The sequence below is a fragment of the Panicum virgatum genome, chromosome 9K, assembly GCF_016808335.1.
Source record: "Panicum virgatum strain AP13 chromosome 9K, P.virgatum_v5, whole genome shotgun sequence".
In the NCBI taxonomy this organism is placed as follows: Eukaryota; Viridiplantae; Streptophyta; class Magnoliopsida; order Poales; family Poaceae; genus Panicum; species Panicum virgatum.
This window is the reverse complement of record NC_053144.1, coordinates 36,013,111-36,031,443: the sequence shown is the minus strand read 5'-3', so window position 1 is coordinate 36,031,443 and position 18,333 is coordinate 36,013,111. Positions and strand designations below refer to the sequence as shown.

General features: G+C 49.0%; 1 long non-coding RNA gene across 1 annotated transcript; it reads left to right on the top strand.

Annotated features, from left to right (window-relative positions):
- The first annotated feature begins 550 nt into the window (after positions 1-550).
- On the top strand, positions 551-2,437 carry LOC120648683. Its single transcript, XR_005665039.1, has 2 exons — positions 551-1,995; positions 2,081-2,437. It is a non-coding gene; the product is annotated as an uncharacterized LOC120648683 (long non-coding RNA).
- The last annotated feature ends 15,896 nt before the right edge of the window (positions 2,438-18,333 follow it).

The following is an 18,333-nucleotide window of genomic DNA, read 5'->3' as shown; positions in this document are numbered from 1 at the left end:
GCCCAGTGCTCGAGTGCCTGCGCGCTCGGGCAGGGGAGGGTCAGCAAGGGAGAGAGATAAAGGAGAGAGAAAGAGGAGTGGAGAGAGAAAGGAAAAGTCAACGTTTGGACTTGATTCAAACTCAAGATTTTCTATTGAAACTCGAAAAATTTTGAACACGAAAGTTGTTCAAAATTTAATTTTCTACAACTTTCCTTTTTGGCAAAACTTCGTTTGAGCGATGATTTGAATGTTTAAAATTCGAATTCAAATTTCATGAACCCACTTGTCTTTCGGGGCTAACTCAAAATTTCATGTTGTAACTTGACAAACTTCCAACACGAAAGTTGTTTATCTTGTCAAACCCTACAACTTTCATGTTGGGCAAAGGTTCATTTGGGCAAAGGTGAGAGAGTTGACTTTTTGGTGTATTTAAACGGAACTCGGCTTTTAAGTAACCACTAAACTAGGGTTAACTGCGTCATTTGATGTTAATTGCATGTTTAAATAGTGCTAAACACCAGAGGTGTTACAATGTCAGCCAGAACCTCTCTAGTTTCGCGTGACAGGGCCTTCCTGCCTTTGGCTTTGCGCATGGGAGGACTTTAATATACTCGAGGTGAAGCTAAGGGGAGTGGGACTCATTCAGGGCGTGTGACCTGTGCTTCTTTCAAGCGTCTTCGCTTGTTACGCGCCGATGACTCCTCTCTTCGCTCGACGAAGAGGGATAGAGCTTCGGTGCATACTTATTTTGGTGAGATACTTTTTCGGAGGCTTTGTTTATATTTCACAAGAGATATGGGAACCAAAGATAGAATTTCACCACTCCGAAGCTGACAATTATTTCACCTGCAAAAATATGTTATTTCGTTTCACATTTATTACGATGCCTTCGGCTTTCTAGATAGGAGGGATTCCGTCTTTTGCCTTTGGCTTTATGCACAACAATACTTTTCTTGGCTTTGGCATTTCATGCGATAGGACTTTTCTTGCCTTCGGTAGGCTGACTCTGGCTCTATAGCACGGGTAGGTCATGACAGGACTTTCCCGTCTTCGGCTGCCTCCGACATTTTGCATGACAGGACTTTCCCGCCTTCGACTTTACACACAAAAGGACTTCTTTGCCTTCGACTTTTCGCACGACAGGACTTTTTCTTACCTTCGGCATTTCGCACGATAGGACTTTCCGTTTCAGCATGAGCATCTTTGGCTCCCCATTGTAGTATATGCTAGTAGTACTTGTAGTTGAGTAAGACCAATTCTCTTACTCGCGGGTTCGTCGCTTCGTATTTATATATAGAGAGTGTTGTAGTTTGCTGCGGGTCGACATATGTAGTTAGACTACAATAGTAATTAATAGCGTAGATATGGTGTTTAGGCTAGGGGTTATCCTTCGTGTGCCTTGTAACCCATGGTTTGTTTGAGGTAGGCCATATATGGTGACAACCCTATTGGTCCTTCGTAATCCTGCACGTTCAGATATAGTGTAGAGTTGTTGGTCGGAGTCGCCACGCCGACCAGGTATAAACTGATGCCCGAAGCGAGTATTGTGCCCGAGAGATCGACCTTTAACTCAGCTATAGTACTTTCTTAGGAGTCCTCTTTATCTTCACCACCTATCTTGGTGTGTCCTTGGACCGACTAGAATAGAAGTTAGTGCACACACGTTCTCTTCGATTTGATAGCCCTTGGAATACTGTGAGGTGAAAGCTATAACGATATCTATGCGCTTGCGGATTTATTCATGACACTAAAATACCCAACACCCTTGTCGTTCGGTGGTGTGTTATGTTAACACTATTTAGTAGCAGCTATACAATCTGCCTTTGTTCCTAGTATGTTTAATACATACTGGGTATGTTGGGTGTTTTATAACCAACACCCCTCTCTTCTTTTACTATAATAAGTAAAGTAATAGTTCATCTGTGCATTTTGTAGATGTGAATGGAAACTATTCGTGCAGAAGCTGTTGCTGATGGGCAGCCACCAATGACTAGTGCTGAGGTTGTTTCGAAGGTCATCTCTCTTACCAGCTCCACCTTCATTTTCTTTAAGAATATTGGTATATCCACTCCCTCCTTAAAGACTCCATCAACTGCAGAACAAGCGCTACGTCAACAACTTGCTATTGAGAAACAAGGTGAGGCTGCTATCCATGACCAAGTTGTTGATTTAAAGAAGAGGAGTGAAGCAGCAGAGGAAGCACTGGCGACAACTCATCGACAGTTTGAGGAGCTAAAGAAGCAACAGGAAGAGAGCAATCTCATCCTTGAGAGAATCTTGATGGTGAGCATCGCTGGTACTCCTTCTTAGCCCTAATCCTTGACCTCCAGTGTTTGTGTGATGTCATAATGTATTTATGAACTATTTTGGTGGTGTGATGAATTGCTTTGGTTGTAATTTATGTGGTACACTTTCTGTAATTTGCTATTATATCATTTGGTGTTCTGCGATGGAATGGTGGTTCTGTGATTGTTGACACCTAGCAACGTCACCACTGATTGAATAGCGATGACGCCTGCAGATGCCAAGAGGGTGACAAATATTTCATGAACCACGAATAAATCTGTCAGCGCACGGAATACTGCTGCAGCATTTTACCCGTGAGTATACTGGGGTGTCATTTATATTTCTATAGGGAAGGCGGCGAATGAAAGTACATATGCTAGTTAATGAACTAATCTAAATTGGATATTCAATTGCATAAACAGGGGTAAGATATATAACATGGTAGGAGGTAGTGTGGCGCCCTGCTCAGCTTCCGACGAGAGTTATCGTTTATGTATTACGCTTCCGCATACTCTGTATCAGACATTTTGTCATTAATGTAATAAATAACATTCGTATTCGCTTTATTATATCTTTTTACATGATATGTGCTGTGATATACTGTTCATTTTGTTGTATATACGTGTGACTTGATCCTGGCACGTATATGATTGCTCGGTTTATGTCCTTTTATAAACCGGGTGTTACAGAGACGATTCAAGAGTTGACAACATTGATCAGCAACGAATGACTACTGGAAGGAGAATCATCCTAAATCCCAAATCCATCTAAACTCTCCATCCTCATGATTCCATTGCCGTCTCTAAGATCAAAATGTGGACGCTCTCTATAGTCCCGCTGTCGGAGCTAATCTCATGTCGGATGAGTTTGCCTTAGCTTTTCTAGGCAATTACAAGCTTACACTGACAGACAGATAGCTCAAGAGACCTCGAGTTCTCTTACGAGCAGCTACGGGATAATCACCGACGTGCCGTTTTGGCATAATGATGTTAAAATCTATCTGAACTTCCATATCTTTGAGGATCTCAACTTCGATTTCTTGATAGGACATCCCCTTAAAGCTCTCTTTAAGGATGTTCCTAAAGACAGATGTTTAAACATCAAGCTAGGGAAGGACACTATCCACATCCCTGTGGATCGAGTATTGACATGCTCAGTGGAAGATCTCCCTATTCTAGAGCCAATCAAAGAAATAATGGCCACTTCCGCCTTCGAGTCTTTTGACTTAGACCTCGAGGAGGATATCGAGGAAATGCTAGAGGAAGTCAGCGATGCAGAAGAAGACCCCGATGAAACTTCTGAACTGCCCGCAACTGAAAAGCCATCACGACCTCCGATTGAGCTAAAGCCTTTACCCTCCGGGCTTAGATATGCCATTCTAAATAGTGATGTAGAGTCTCCCGTGATCATTAGTGACAAACTCTCAGAAGAGGAGACGAACAAGCTCATTGCCATTTTAGAGAAGCATCGATCAGTCCTAGGCTATACCCTACAAGACCTCAAGGGCATCAGTCCTGCCCTTTGCACGCACCGAATCCCATTGGATCCTGCAATAGCACCTTCAAGGGAACCCCAAAGAAGGCTAAACAATGCTATGAGGGAGGTGGTGAAGAAAGAGGTTCTCAAACTCCTAGATGCCGGAATTATCTATCCTGTTCCGCATAGTGAGTGGGTAAGCCCAGTTCAAGTCGTGCCCAAGAAAGGAGGCATGACGGTGGTGGAAAATAGCAAGAACGAGCTAATTCCACAACGAACCGTCACGGGTTGGAGGATGTGTATAGACTATAGAAAACTCAACAAGGGTACAAAGAAAGATCACTTTCCACTCCCCTTCATCGATGAGATGTTAGAGCGGTTGGCGAAGCACTCCTACTTCTGTTTCCTTGATGGTTATTCTGGCTACCATCAAATACCCATCCATCCCGAAGATCAAAGCAAGACTACGTTCACATGCCCCTATGGAACATATGCCTACCGACGAATGTCATTCGGGTTATGTAATGCACCCGCATCATTTCAAAGGTGCATGATGTCCAATTTCTCCGACATGATCGAAGAAATCATGGAAGTTTTCATGGATGACTTTTCGGTCTATGGAACAACCTTCGATCATTGTCTAGAAAATTTGGATAGAGTCATGCAGAGATGCCAAGAGAAGGACCTGATCCTCAACTGGGAGAAATGTCAGTTCATGGTATGTGAAGGCATCGTTCTATGACACTTAGTGTCCGAGAGAGGGATAGAGGTGGATAAGGCGAAGATTGAAGTCATTGAACAACTTCCGCCTCCCATCAATGTGAAAGGAATCAGAAGCTTCCTTGGCCATGCCGGATTCTATCGAAGGTTCATCGCGAACTTCTCCTAGATCGCTAGACCCCTCACAAGTCTCCTAGCCAAGGATGTTCCTTTCCAATTCATAGATGAGTGCCATAAAGCCTTTGACACTCTCAAAAAGGCACTCATCTCGGCTCCAATCATTCAACCCCCAGATTGGAAGCTCCCGTTCGAGATCATGTGTGATGCTAGTGATTATGGGGTGGGGGCCATACTTGGTCAGACCAAAGATAAGAAGCATCATGCGATCGCGTACGCAAGCAAGACACTCACTGGAGCTCAGCTCAATTATGCCTCAATAGAGAAAGAGCTCCTAGCAGTTGTCTTTGCTATTGACAAGTTTAGATCCTATCTATTGGGGACCAAGGTCATCATCTACACAGACCATGCCGCACTCAAGTACCTCTTCACTAAGAAGGATGCTAAACTGATGTTGATCAGATGGATTCTCCTACTCCAAGAATTTGATTTGGAAATTAAAGATAAGAAAGGAGTAGAGAATTTAGTGGCGGATCATTTATCGCGCATGACTAACACAAACACTCAAGACCCGCCGATAAATGACTTCCTACGGGATGATATGCTTCTCAAAGTAACAGCTTCGCACCCCTGGTATGCGAATATCGTGAACTTTTCATGGTCTTGGGGTATATACCCCCAGAGGAGAGCAAAAAGAAGCTAGTTCAAGAGAGGAGATGCCACTTATGGGATGCACCATATCTGGACCGAGTCTGTGCAGATGGGTTACTCAGACATTGTGTACCTATGGCAGAAGGACAAAAGATCATAGAAAAATGCCATACAACACCATATGGAGATCACTATGGTGTATTTCGCATTCAAGCGAAAATCTGGCAGAGCGGTTTTTACTGGCCATCTATGTATGAAGATACAAAGAACTTCATCCGAAGATGTCCAAACTGCCAGAGGCATGGAGGGATCACAGTTCGCGATTCGATGCCCCTGAACTACAATCTTCAAGTCGAACTTTTTGATGTCTGGGGTATTGATTATATGGGACCTTTTGTAAGATCCCAAGGATGCAAATATATCCTGGTCGCCGTAGTCTACGTCTCCAAATGGGTCGAAGCCATGCCATGCAGAGCCGCAGATGCAAAGCATGCCCGTAAGATATTCCATGAGATTATGTTTCCAAGGTTTGGCACACCATGGATTGTAATCAGTGACGGAGGGTCAAACTTCATTGACGCGGCCTTCCGAAACTTTCTCAAGGAGCTAGGGACAAAGCACAACATCGCGACTCCGTACCACCCTCAGACCAGCGGTCAAGCAGAAACATCCAACAAACAAATCAAGAACATTCTGCAAAAGACCGTGAATGAGATGGGGAGAGGATGGAAGCTGAAATTACCGGATGCACTTTGGGCATACCGTACAGCATACAAGACACCCAATGGAATGTCACCCTATCAGCTTGTCTACAGGAAAACTTGCCACTTACCCGTATAGCTGGAGCATAGAGCGCACTGGGCTATCCGAAAATGGAACATGGATCTGAAAATAGCTGGAGAGTACCGGAAGCATCAAATATCAGAACTGGAGGAATGGAGAGACAAAGCTTATCATAGTGCCTCGATCTACAAAGAAAGAACCAAGAGATGGCATGATAAGCGATTGAAGCCCAAGAACTTCAATCCCGGAGACAAGGTATTGCTCTTTAATTCCAGGGTCAAGTTATTTGGTCACGGGAAACTACGAAGAAAATGGCGAGGACCATACCACGTCACCGACACATCGCCACATGGAGCCATCGCGATACAAGATGACGATGGCAATACCTATAAGGTAAACGGTCAACAACTCAAACTTTTCCTAGATCATAATAAAGCTCTTGATGAGGAGATAGACATGATTGACTTAGTCGATCACGCACTTATACCTAAAAAGAGCCATATAGGCCAAAAGGGCAGGTGGGCCCATTATACCTCTCAAACACATGACCCCACCTACTGACCCGCGCAAGCTGGGGCCCAGCCTGGCTCGGCTGACCTATAGGTCGGCCGAACCTGGGCCAGCTCCAGTGAGGCCCATCTTCGGACCACGGCCTCTGTGACCCACTTAGAGTCCAACTCCATGAGGGCGACAGTGTTTCGCGACGAGAAAAGGAGTCTCTCACCCTTCCTCCTCTCTTCAGAAAACCTAAACCCCCATCCTTGTTTTCATCTACTTCCCAAAAAAACCCTCCATTGATTCCACCAGCATCCCATCACCATCAACCCATGGCCGACAAGGAGATAGTCCCATACGTTGCGCCAGAATCCCACCAGGGCGATCCACTTAGCCCTATGGAGCAATACTTCGCGGAGGCTCTCCAAGAAGAAGCCTTCTCGGTGCCCTCGACCTCACCAGCAATGCCTCGAAGCACCCCAAGAAGGAGGGACCCGAGGGGCGCCAAGGGTAGGCCGGCCGACCACCCTGGTCGATCGACTTCCCCACGAGCCTGTTCGGCTCCCGCCTTCTCTGGTTGTTCTCCATCGCCTGGTGGAGCACCTCTAGTGGAGGGGCGGCATGGCAAACAATGGAACAGGCCCTCAAAAGAGAAGTTGGAGGTTTTTGCGGCCAGGTTGTTCCAAGATGAGAATGCACCCGGGCCAAGACTTAAGCCAGACGAGTAATACGTGCATTCTTGGGTGACAAAGGAGGGCTGGATAATCAGCCACGACTACCGGTGCAACAAGATGTCTCCCGATGAACCACCACTCCAACCACGCCTCACAATCTTTTGAGTGAGACCACTGGCCAGAGCAAAAGATTATCAAGACAAGTCTAAGATAAGGAAGTTTTCCAATGAGCTTACAAAAGCTCATATGGCCAATGTCAGACTGGACACATCTCAGCAGCGGTTGAGCGAGGAGGTCAGAGAATTACAAGAGGATCTTGACCTTTACTTCAAGTTTCTTGATGAAAGGATGGATCGCTGTAACACCCTAATTTAAATTCCAGCATTTTATAATAAATTTAATTGGCTTTATTAAAATTTCTAAGGTTTACTGTGTTTAGTATGGCATATAATCCAATTTTGTTCCTCAAGTAATTAAAATTTTATCATAGGTTTAATTGCCGGTTGTTGCATTCATGCTGGTGCATTGTTTTATTTGTTTGAGTGCCAGAGCTGAATTCAAATTTGAATTTGAATTCAAATGGCTTTAGTTTGAGTAGTGTTTGAAATAGGAAATATAAGAGTAGAAAAGGGAAAAGAAACCAAAAAAATACCCAAACCCAACCCAGCACACCAGCCCAAACCGGCCCAGCCCTTCTCTCACTCCTTTCCCGAACCTCAGCCCGCGGCCCAGTTGCTTCCACCCACCCAAGGCCCAGCCTTTCTCCCCTGCGCTCAGCCCAGGCTCTCACTCCAGCCGGCCCGCTTCTTTCCCCGCGAGGCCCAGCCAGCGTTGCAGCCCACGCCCGCGTTTCGCTCAGCCGCGTCGCCCTTCCCTCCCCGTGACCCGCTCCCTCCACCTCTGACCAGCGGGGCCGCTTGTCGGCCCCGTCTTCTCCACCGCAACCGCGCCGGGCAACAGCCAACGCCAATCCCCCCGAGATCCCCGGCCACAATCTCGCCGGCTTTCCAATCTCGGGCGTGCATGCCAAGACACCAAGCCGCCCTACAAATAGGAGTCCCGTGCCTCCCCTACTCCTCCCATCCCACAGTCCCAAACCCTAGCGCCTCCGCCTTGCCTCTGCTCGGAGCAGAGCACCCCGCCGTCGTGCACTCACCTCTCCACCCCCTCTCAGCCCACCAGAGCCGCCGCAGAAGTTTCGCCGTGTGCCCCGGAGTCCACCTACACACTTCTGGCCGGCTCCGAGCTCTGCAGCACAAGGATTGCTCTTGTGCAGCGTCGCCGGTGAGTCCCTGCGCCGCCGCAATTTCTCGACTTCAGGGATCCCTGGACCTCCCTGACCTTTGGATCATCTCCGCAGCACAACCCCGCATCTCCACGACGGATCCAGGAACCCGGAGACGCCCTGCATCGACTCCTCCGCGAGCTCTGCCCCGAACGCCGCCGCGCACGGTGAGCACCAGCCCGGCTTCCTCTCCCTGTTGCGCTAGATCCTAGGGCTAGTAGACCACCGCAGAGGCCGGAACGGCGCACGCCGCCGCTACGCCACTGCTGGCGCCGCAGTTCGCCGTGGCGAACTCGCTGCAGCGCTTCGCAGCCCCGCGCAAGACCCGCACTGGCTTGCCTTCGCTTCGCAGGTGCTCCACGAGGCTTTTGCGCCCAGGTTTCCACACCAGAACCGCCCGAACTCACCACGCCGGCGAGCTCCACCGTGCAGGCCCGCCACCGCCTTGGCGCACGTCGTCCCGAGCCTCCCCGCCCCGCGCACGAGGCCCAGGTGGATTACGCATGCCGCGTACTCCCTCCCAGGCCAAGCTCCGCCCGAAAGCACCCCCCGGAGTGCTGGATTTCGCCAACTCCGGCGAGCTCCAGCGCGCCGCCGCCGTGAGAAGCCACCTCTGGTGACCCAGCGTCGCCGCCCCGCGCCCCATCTCTCCTGAGCCGTCAGATCCCGCATGGACGCCCGCGATTAGAACCCGAGCTGAACAGATCTGGGCCACCAGATCGAGATCCAACGGCCTGGATCCAAGGATACCGGTTCGGCCTGGCTCTTTTCCTAAAGAGACCCTGATCTTTCCTATATTCAACCCGCGGTCCTAGGCAGTTCAAAAATATTTCTAGATAAGCCCAGAATTTATCGTTTTGAACCTTGAGCTTTTTAGATTTCAAACCCGCCATCCAGCCCCTGTCCTTTTGCGCGTTAGACCCTAGATTTAATGTTTAATTATGTTTGGGCCCTCGGTTTTTGAAGAAAACCCACTGGAACTTAGTTTTTCTTGCAGAAAAGCCCCTAGACCTTGTTTTTGCTCTAGTTTTTGCGTTTTAGCTCTGTTTTAGGCGTTCTTTATATCCACGCGGTCATTGTAACGCGGATAATAGTTTTAGACTAGTTTAGTGTGCTGTTTTTATGTATTGATGTACTGTTTCTTAGCTTTTGTTAGTGTTTGCTTGTATGCTTATTGTGTGCTTTGCTTTTGCCATGTGTTCGTGAGTAGACAGTGATCCATCTGAGGAGCCCCAGTACCAATACCCAGAGCAGCCGTCTTCCGACCAGTTTGAGCAGCAGCAGGAGCAGTACGAGGAAGGCAAGTATAACATGAACACCACCTATCACCTTTAATTACAATTTCATACTGCATTTTAATACTGTATGCCTATAAGGACTTTTCTAGCCACTTTATATCCTTTATATATATCCTTTGGGTTGCATTTTGGTTAGTTGTGCTAGGTGCCACGCTATAACACATAATGGTCCTTTTTAATTAATTCGATTAATGGTTTATGCAACTTAATTCTGAGAGTGGCCCTCTGTGTTGGCTTGAGTGGCTCACGTCTCGTTAAAATTGGTTTTGTTAGAAACATGGTTTAGGGGGCCAGCACGGTGCTTAGTGCTTGGTTGGCCACTCTCCATAAGGACCGGTTCATAGAGCGATAACTTGGGACAATAGCGCTACCACAAGACTGGAATGAGACGGTCTTGGCTTACTAATTAGGTCTTTTTGGTTTGGAGTAACTTACCTGCGGGGCAAAGGGTGGTAAGCTTCAATGGTCCCTGCTCCTCCGTCTTGGTCTGTGCTTGGTTTGCACACCTGTGTTTGTACCCCCGTGAAGTGGGCCCCATCGTCACCGATCTAACTCTTCACGGTTACGCCTTACCAACGAGATTCTTTGTAACGGCCTCGTATTGAGTTTGCTAGTCATCTCACCTAAGGAAGAGTGATGAACAACTAGCGTAGCTCACGACTTGTAGGTAAAGATGTGCAACCTCTGCAGAGTGTAAAACTGGTATACTAGCCGTGCTCACGGTCATGAGCGGCCCAGATCCTCCTTTTGATTAGTGGGGTTGTCTACCTTTGACGAGGCAGGTTTCCCCGGGTGGCTTGGTTTGGTATGGTTCTCAGTAGTAACATGATTAATTTTGATTAATTACTATGTAACTGGGTTTATGGTAATTCATCCACTTGTAGTAAATAGCTTTAATAAAATTTTGCCAAGATTAAAAGCTAATGCAGTTGAGTCAGCCAACCTTAGAGCCTCATAGTTTGTGTTATACTTGTTGAGTACAAGTTGTGTACTCACTCTTGCCTACTCTACTCTTTTTCCTCTTGGGGACACTCTACTGCTGCTCAGTTCCTGCCGACGCGAGGGAGTTCGCTCAGTGCTACCAGGACTACGAGGACTTCTAGGCGTTCGTCTCCCAGTCGACGTCCCTGTGGCGCCCTGCTCAGCTTCCGACGAGAGTTATCGTTTATGTATTACGCTTCCGCATACTCTGTATCAGACTTTTGTCATTATTGTAATAAATAACATTCGTATTCGCTTTATTATATCTTTTTACGTGATATGTGCTGTGATATACTGTTCATTTTATTGTATATACGTGTGACTTGATCCTGGCACGTATATGATTGCTCGGCTTATGTCCTTTTATAAACCGGGGGTTACAGAGTGGTATCAGAGCCGTATCGACTGTAGGACGAAAGCCTAGATAGAACTGGTCGAGTTTTAAGTCTTCTTCTCTCTCAGCCTTGTCTGCTGAAACTATTTTGCTATTATATTCCTTGAAATTCCAAGATTTTTACTCGTCTTGCCTTGAATCTTCTCTATAGAATTAGTTTCCATAGATTCTGGCCTGAAGGGAATCGTTGAACCATCATAGGTATAAGCTAGATGACCCCTTTATAATAATACGATAGTATGTTCTACGACGCGTTGTGTTAGTCGAGTCGTGTGTTAAACTCGGCTAAGTTGTGAAATTTGTATGCTTGTTATTATGCTACATGTTTGATTTGGATTTTTGGTTGATTGCATAGTTTAGTAGTTAAATTTGTTTAATGAAAATCAGTTTTAAGTTAAAGTTAATTAATTAATAAAATGAGTTAGATCGTTGGGGGTAAAATCGTCTACTCTGTCCTGTCTACCTTATCATGTCTAAGTCTTTCTTGCAGAAAATATCGTATCCATTTGAATTTATTTCTGCAATATCCTTACTCATGAAATCTTTTGTCCAAAATCAGATGGTGAACACCAGGCGTGGTTCTGACCCGCAGGGGCAGAACAACCAGGGTACTGGGATCCCGATGCCTCCGCCCCTGACCCCGGAGCAGTACTTCCAGCTCCAGATGCAGATGATGGCTACCCTGAACAACACTGTTCAGGCACTTCAGCAGGCTCACACTCAGCCTCCACCTCCTCCACCGCCGCAGACCCGCGATAGGCGAGCTGAGTTTCTGAGGGGTCACCCGCCGATGTTCTCTCACACGTCCGACCCTCTTCAGGCTGACGACTGGCTCCGTGCAGTGGAGCGCCAGCTGGACATCGCCCAGTGCGATGATCGAGAGCGAGTCTTGTACGTAGCAGGACATCTGTGAGGGGCAGCTTTGGATTGGTGGGAGTCCCACCCAGTTCAGGACCGCGAGGCTTTCACCTGGATCCAGTTCCGGGAGCAGTTCCGCATCCACAACGTCCCCACGGGCGTTATGAAGATGAAGCAGAAGGAGTTCCTTGCACTGAAGCAGGTAATCTCAGATATAATCATTCAGCGTTTCCTTTTGAGCTAATACCCCCTTGTTCTATCTTTCTGAGTCATGAATTAATCCTTCGATATATATATATCTGTCTTTTTCGCTTTAGGGGACTATGACGGTCACGGAGTATCGTGATCGTTTTCTGCAGCTTGCTCGCTACGCCCCTGCCGAGGTTGCGGATGACCGCAAAAAGCAGGAGCACTTCATGGAGGGTCTTCAGGACTACATCCAGTACGCACTGCTCAACCTCCACTTCGACGACTTCAACCATCTGGTTGACAGCACGCTCAACACGGAGCGCAAGTACCTGGAGATGGAGGACAAGAAGAGGAAGATTGTCCCCGTCGCTTCCGGCAGAAAACACTCGTCCTCGCCTCCAGCCGCCCCAGCAATACCAGCAGCAGCAGTACCGGCCTCCCCAGCAGTACCAGCAGAGGCCCCAGCAGTACCTGCCTCGACAGCAGCAGCAGGAAGGTCAGGGCCCGAGGTTACCGGCACCTCCGGCTCGTGCTGCTCCACCAGCTCTGCCAGCACCTCAGGCTCCACGGCAGGCAGCTCCTCCTGCCGGACAGCAGGCTCAGGGATCCCCTCGCACCTGCTATCACTGTGGCCAGCCGGGGCACTACGCCAACTCTTGCCCCCGGAAGGCGCAGGCGGGACAGCAGGGGCGCCCAGCTCAGCCCAGGGCGCCACTTCAGGGGAGAGTGAACCACGTGACGGCCGAGTCAGCGGCCGAGGCTCCCAACGTGGTTATTGGTACGTTCATGGTCAATTCATATCCAGCTACAGTGCTTTTCGATACTGGTGCTACGCATTCCTTCATTACACAGTCTTTTGTCGAGCATCGTGGTATTCGTACTAGCACATTAAAGAGGTGCCTGTTAGTATCTTCACCGGGAGGACAGTTGAGATCTCATACTTTCTGCCCCAGAGTTCAGTACAGATCTGATGGTGCTAGACACCAAAGGCATCGATGTCATTCTGGGGATGGAGACCCTTGCTAAGTGGGGAGTCCGGATAGATTGTGCTCAGAGAACAGTCTTATTGTCGGCTTCCAGTGGTCAGGAGGTTACTATTAGTGCAGTGGAACCTTCTGGATTTCTTCATCAAATGGAGGCTAGACCCACGGACGGTATTCGCGTGGTGTCTGAATTCCCGGATGTCTTTCTGAATGATTTGCCAGGTATGCCGCCTGAACGCGACATCGAGTTTTCTATTGATCTCTTGCCTGGCACTGCTCCTATTGGAAAGCGGCCCTACCGCATGGCACCTATAGAGCATGAGGAGGTCAAGAAGACTATTGATGAGTTGCTAGCCAAGGGCTATATCCGTCGCAGCTTCTCTCCTTGGGCTTTTCCTTTGTTGCTAGTAGATAAGAAGGATGGCTCGAAGAGAATGTGTGTCGATTATCGGGAGCTGAATGCAGTTACCATAAAAAACAAGCATCCGCTGCCCCGTATTGAGGATCTCTTTGATTTGCTTCGAGGTGCTCGTATATTCTCGAAGATTGATCTGCGTTCGGGTTATTTTCAGCTAAGGATCCGTCCTGGGGATATTCCGAAGACGGCATTCACCTGCAAGTACGGGCTATATGAGTACACGGTCATGTCTTTCGGCTTGACTAATGCCCCGGCTTTCATCATGCACTTGATGAACATGGTTTTCATGGATTATATGGATGTCTTCGTGGTGATCTTCATTGATGATATTCTGATCTTCTCCAAGACGGAGGAAGAGCATGAAGAGCATCTGAGGCTCGTGTTGCAGAGATTGAGAGAGCATCAGTTGTATGCTATGTTCAGCAAGTGCGAGTTCTGGATTGACGAGGTTCCATTCCTCCGTCATATCATCTCCAAGGGAGGTATTGCAGTTGATCCGAGTAAAGTGAAGGATGTGCTCGAGTGGGAGACACCGCAGACGGTGAAGAAAGTCCGGTCATTCTTGGGCTTGGCAGGATATTATCGGAGGTTCATTGAGAATTTCTGCAAGATCGCAAAGCCTTTGACTTCCTTGCTAGAGAAGAATGCGGCATTTATATGGACTGATGAGCGTCAGATGGCCTTTGATGAGCGGAAGAAGAGGTTGACAATGGCGCCAGTCCTTACTCTGCCAGACCAGAGCAAGAGGTTCACGGTGTATTGTGATGCTTCGAAGGATGGTCTTGGTTGTGTTCTGATGCAGGAGGGCAGAGTGATTGCTTATGCTTCACGGCAGTTACGCCGGCATGAGCTGAATTATCCTACTTATGACCTTGAGTTAGCCGCAGTTGTGCATGCTCTGAAGATTTGGAGGCATTACTTGTATGGGCAACAGTGTGATATCTACACTGATCACAAGAGCCTCAAGTATATTTTCACGCAGAATGAGCTGAACATGCGGCAGAGGAGATGGTTAGAGTTGGTCAAGGATTATGACCAGGAGATTCACTATCATCCGGGTAAGGCCAATGTTGTGGCAGATGCTCTGAGCAGAAGAAGCTATGTCAACATGGCCGTTGCTTTTCAGATGCCTCAGGAGTTATGTGAGGAGTTTGAGCAGTTGAGTCTGGGTTTCTTGCATCATACTTCGAGTGCGACATTCGAGGTAGTACCCACTCTAGAGGCAGAGATCCGGCAGCATCAGAAGGAAGATGAGAAGCTATAGGAGATCCGTGAGTTGCTCAAGAAGGGCAAGGCTCCTCATTTCAGAGAGGATGATCAGGGTACCTTGTGGTAAAAGAACCGGATCTGTGTGCCAGATGTGAAGGATCTCCGGAAGTTGATTCTGAGTGAGGCTCATGATACAGCTTATTCTATCCATCCGGGCAGCACGAAGATGTATTATGATCTCAAGGAACGTTTCTGGTGGTATGGGATGAAGCGTTCAGTGGTAGAGTACGTGGCTATTTGTGACACTTGTCAGCGTGTCAAGGCTGAGCATCAGAGGCCAGCAGGTCTGTTACAGCCTTTGAAGATTCCAGAGTGGAAATGGGAGGAAATCACTATGGACTTCATTGTTGGATTGCCTCGTACTCAGAAATGGTATAACTCTATATGGGTAGTAGTGGATCGTCTGACGAAGGTTGCTCACTTCATTCCAGTGAACACTACTTACTCCGGTGCTAGACTTGCATAGTTGTACATCTCTCGGATTGTCTGTTTGCATGGTGTGCCCAAGAAGATTATATCAGACAGAGGGTCTCAGTTCACTTCACGGTTCTGGGAGCAGCTTCATGATTCTTTGGATACGAAGCTGCGCTTCAGTACCGCTTATCATCCTCAGACAGATGGGCAGACGGAGAGGACCAACCAGGTGTTGGAGGATATGCTGAGAGCTTGTGCTATTCAGTATGGTACTAGTTGGGATAAGTGCCTGTTGTATGCTGAGTTCTCCTATAACAACAGCTACCAGGCCAGTCTAAAAAAGTCCCCCTTTGAGGCATTGTATGGCAGAAAGTGCAGGACTCCTCTCTATTGGGATAAGATTGGTGAGAAGCAGCTCTTTGGCCCTGACATTATAGAAGATGCAGAGCAGATGGTACAAGCTGTGCGCGAAAATCTGAGGATTGCACAGAGTAGGCAAAAGAGCTATGCAGATGGAAAACGGAGAGACCTGACTTTCAGTGTTGGTGATCATGTATACCTGAAGGTGTCTCCAATGAGAGGAATCCGCACGTTTAATGTCAAAGGGAAGTTAGCACCTCGGTACATTAGTCCATTCAAGGTGCTAGAGAGGAAAGGCGAAGTTGCTTATCGCCTGGAGTTACCCACCAGCCTCTCAGGAGTTCACGATGTCTTCCATATATTTCAGCTGAAGAAGTGTCTGCGAGTACACGAGGAGCAGGCACCACTAGATGGGGTAGATGTGCAGGAGGATCTGACCTATACTGAGCATCCGGTGAAGATTCTGGAGGCATCGGAGAGGGTTACACGGAACAAGCACATCAAGATGTGCAGAGTTCAGTGGAGTCATCACAGTGAAGCTGAGGCTACATGGGAGCGAGAAGATGAGCTCAGGAAGACATATCCAGATGTCTTTGCTAGCCAGTCCAGCTGAATCTCGGGGACGAGATTCCTATAAGGGGGTAGGGTCTGTAACAACCTAATTTAAATTCCAGCATTTTATAATAAATTTAATTGGCTTTATTTAAATTTCTAAGGTTTATTGTGTTTAGTATGGCATATAATCCAATTTTGTTCGTCAAATAATTAAAATTTTATCATAGATTTAATTGCCGGTTGTTGCATTCATGCTGGTGCATTGTTTTATTTGTTTGAGTGCTAGAGCTGAATTCAAATGGCTTTAGTTTGAGTAGTGTTTGAAATAGGAAATAAAAAAGTAGAAAAGGGAAAAGAAACCAAAAAAATACCCAAACCCAACCCAGCATACCAGCCCAAACCGGCCCAGCCCTTCTCTCTCTCTCCTTTCCCGAACCTCGGCCCGCGGCCCAGTTGCTTCCACCCGCCCAAGGCCCAGCCTTTCTCCCCCGCGCTCAGCCCAGGCTCTCCCTCCAGCCGGCCCGCTTCTTTCTCCGCGAGGCCCAGCCAGCGCTGCAGCCCACGCCCATGTTCTGCTCAGCCGCGTCGCTCTTCGCTCCCCGTGACCTGCCCCCTCCGCCGCTGACTAGCGGGGCCCGCTTGTCGGCCCCGTCTTCTCCACCGCAACCACGCCGGGAAACAGCCAACGCCAATCCCCCCGAGATCCCCGGCCGCAATCTCGCCGGCTTTCCAATCTCGGGCGCGCACGCCAAGACACCCAGCCGCCCTACAAATAGGAGCCCCGTGCCTCCCCTACTCCTCCCATCCCGCAGTCCCAAACCCTAGCGCCTCCGCCTTGCCTCTACTCGGAGTAGAGCACCCCGCCATCATGCACTCACCACTCCACCCCCTCTCAGCCCACCCGAGCCGCCACAGAAGCTTCGCCGTGCGCCCCGGAGTCCACCTGCACACTTCTGGCCGGCTCCGAGCTCTGCAGCACAAGGATTGCTCTTGTGCAGCGCCGCCGGTGAGTCCCTGCGCCGCCGCAATTTCTCGACTTCAGGGATCCTTGGACCTCCCTGACCTTTGGATCATCTCCGCAGCACAACCCCGCATCTCCTCGATGGATCCAAGAACCCGGAGACGCCCTGCATCGACTCCTCCGCGAGCTCTGCCCTGAATGCCGCCGCGCAACCTCATCACCGGCCTCCCTGCGACACCTCTCCATCCAATTCCTTGCACGATGAGCACCAGCCCGGCTTCCTCTCCCTGTTGCGCTAGATCCTAGGGCTAGTAGACCACCGCAGAGGCCGGAACGGCGCACGCCGCCGCTCCGCCGCCGCTGGCGCCGCAGTTCGCCGGGGCGAACTCGCTGCAGCGCTTCGCAGCCCCGCGCAAGACCCGCACTGGCTTGCCTTCGCTTCGCAGGTGCTCCACGAGGCTTTTGCACCCAGGTTTCCGCACCAGAACCGCCCGAACTCACCACGCCGGCGAGCTCCGCCGTGCAAGCCCGCCACCGCCATGGCGCACGTCGCCCCGAGCCTCCCCGCACCGCGCACGAGGCCCAGGTGGATTACACATGCCGCGTACTCCCTCCCAGGCTAAGCTCCGCCCGAAAGCACCCCCGGAGTGCCGGATTTCGCCAACTCCGGTGAGGTCCAGCGCGACGCCGCCTCGGGAAGCCACCTCTGGTGACCCAGTGCCGCCGCCCCGCGCCCCATCTCTCCTGAGCCGTCAGATCCTGCATGGACGCCCGCGATTAGAACCCGAGCTGAACAGATCTGGGCCACTAGATCGAGATCCAACGGCCTGGATCCAAGGATACCGGTTCAGCCTGGCTCTTTTTCTAAAGAGACCCTGATCTTTCCTATATTCAACCCGCGGTCCTAGGCAGTTCAAAAATATTTCTAGATAAGCCCAGAATTTATCGTTTTGAACCCTGAGCTTTTTAGATTTCAAACCCGCCATCCAGGCCCTATCCTTTTGCGTGTTAGACCCCAGATTTAATGTTTAATTATGTTTGGGCCCTCGGTTTTTGCAGAAAACCCCCCTGGAACTTAGTTTTCCTTGCAGAAAAGCCCCTAAACCTTGTTTTTGCTCTAGTTTTTGTGTTTTAGCTCCGTTTTAGGCATTCTTTATATCCACGCGATCATTGTAACACATAGA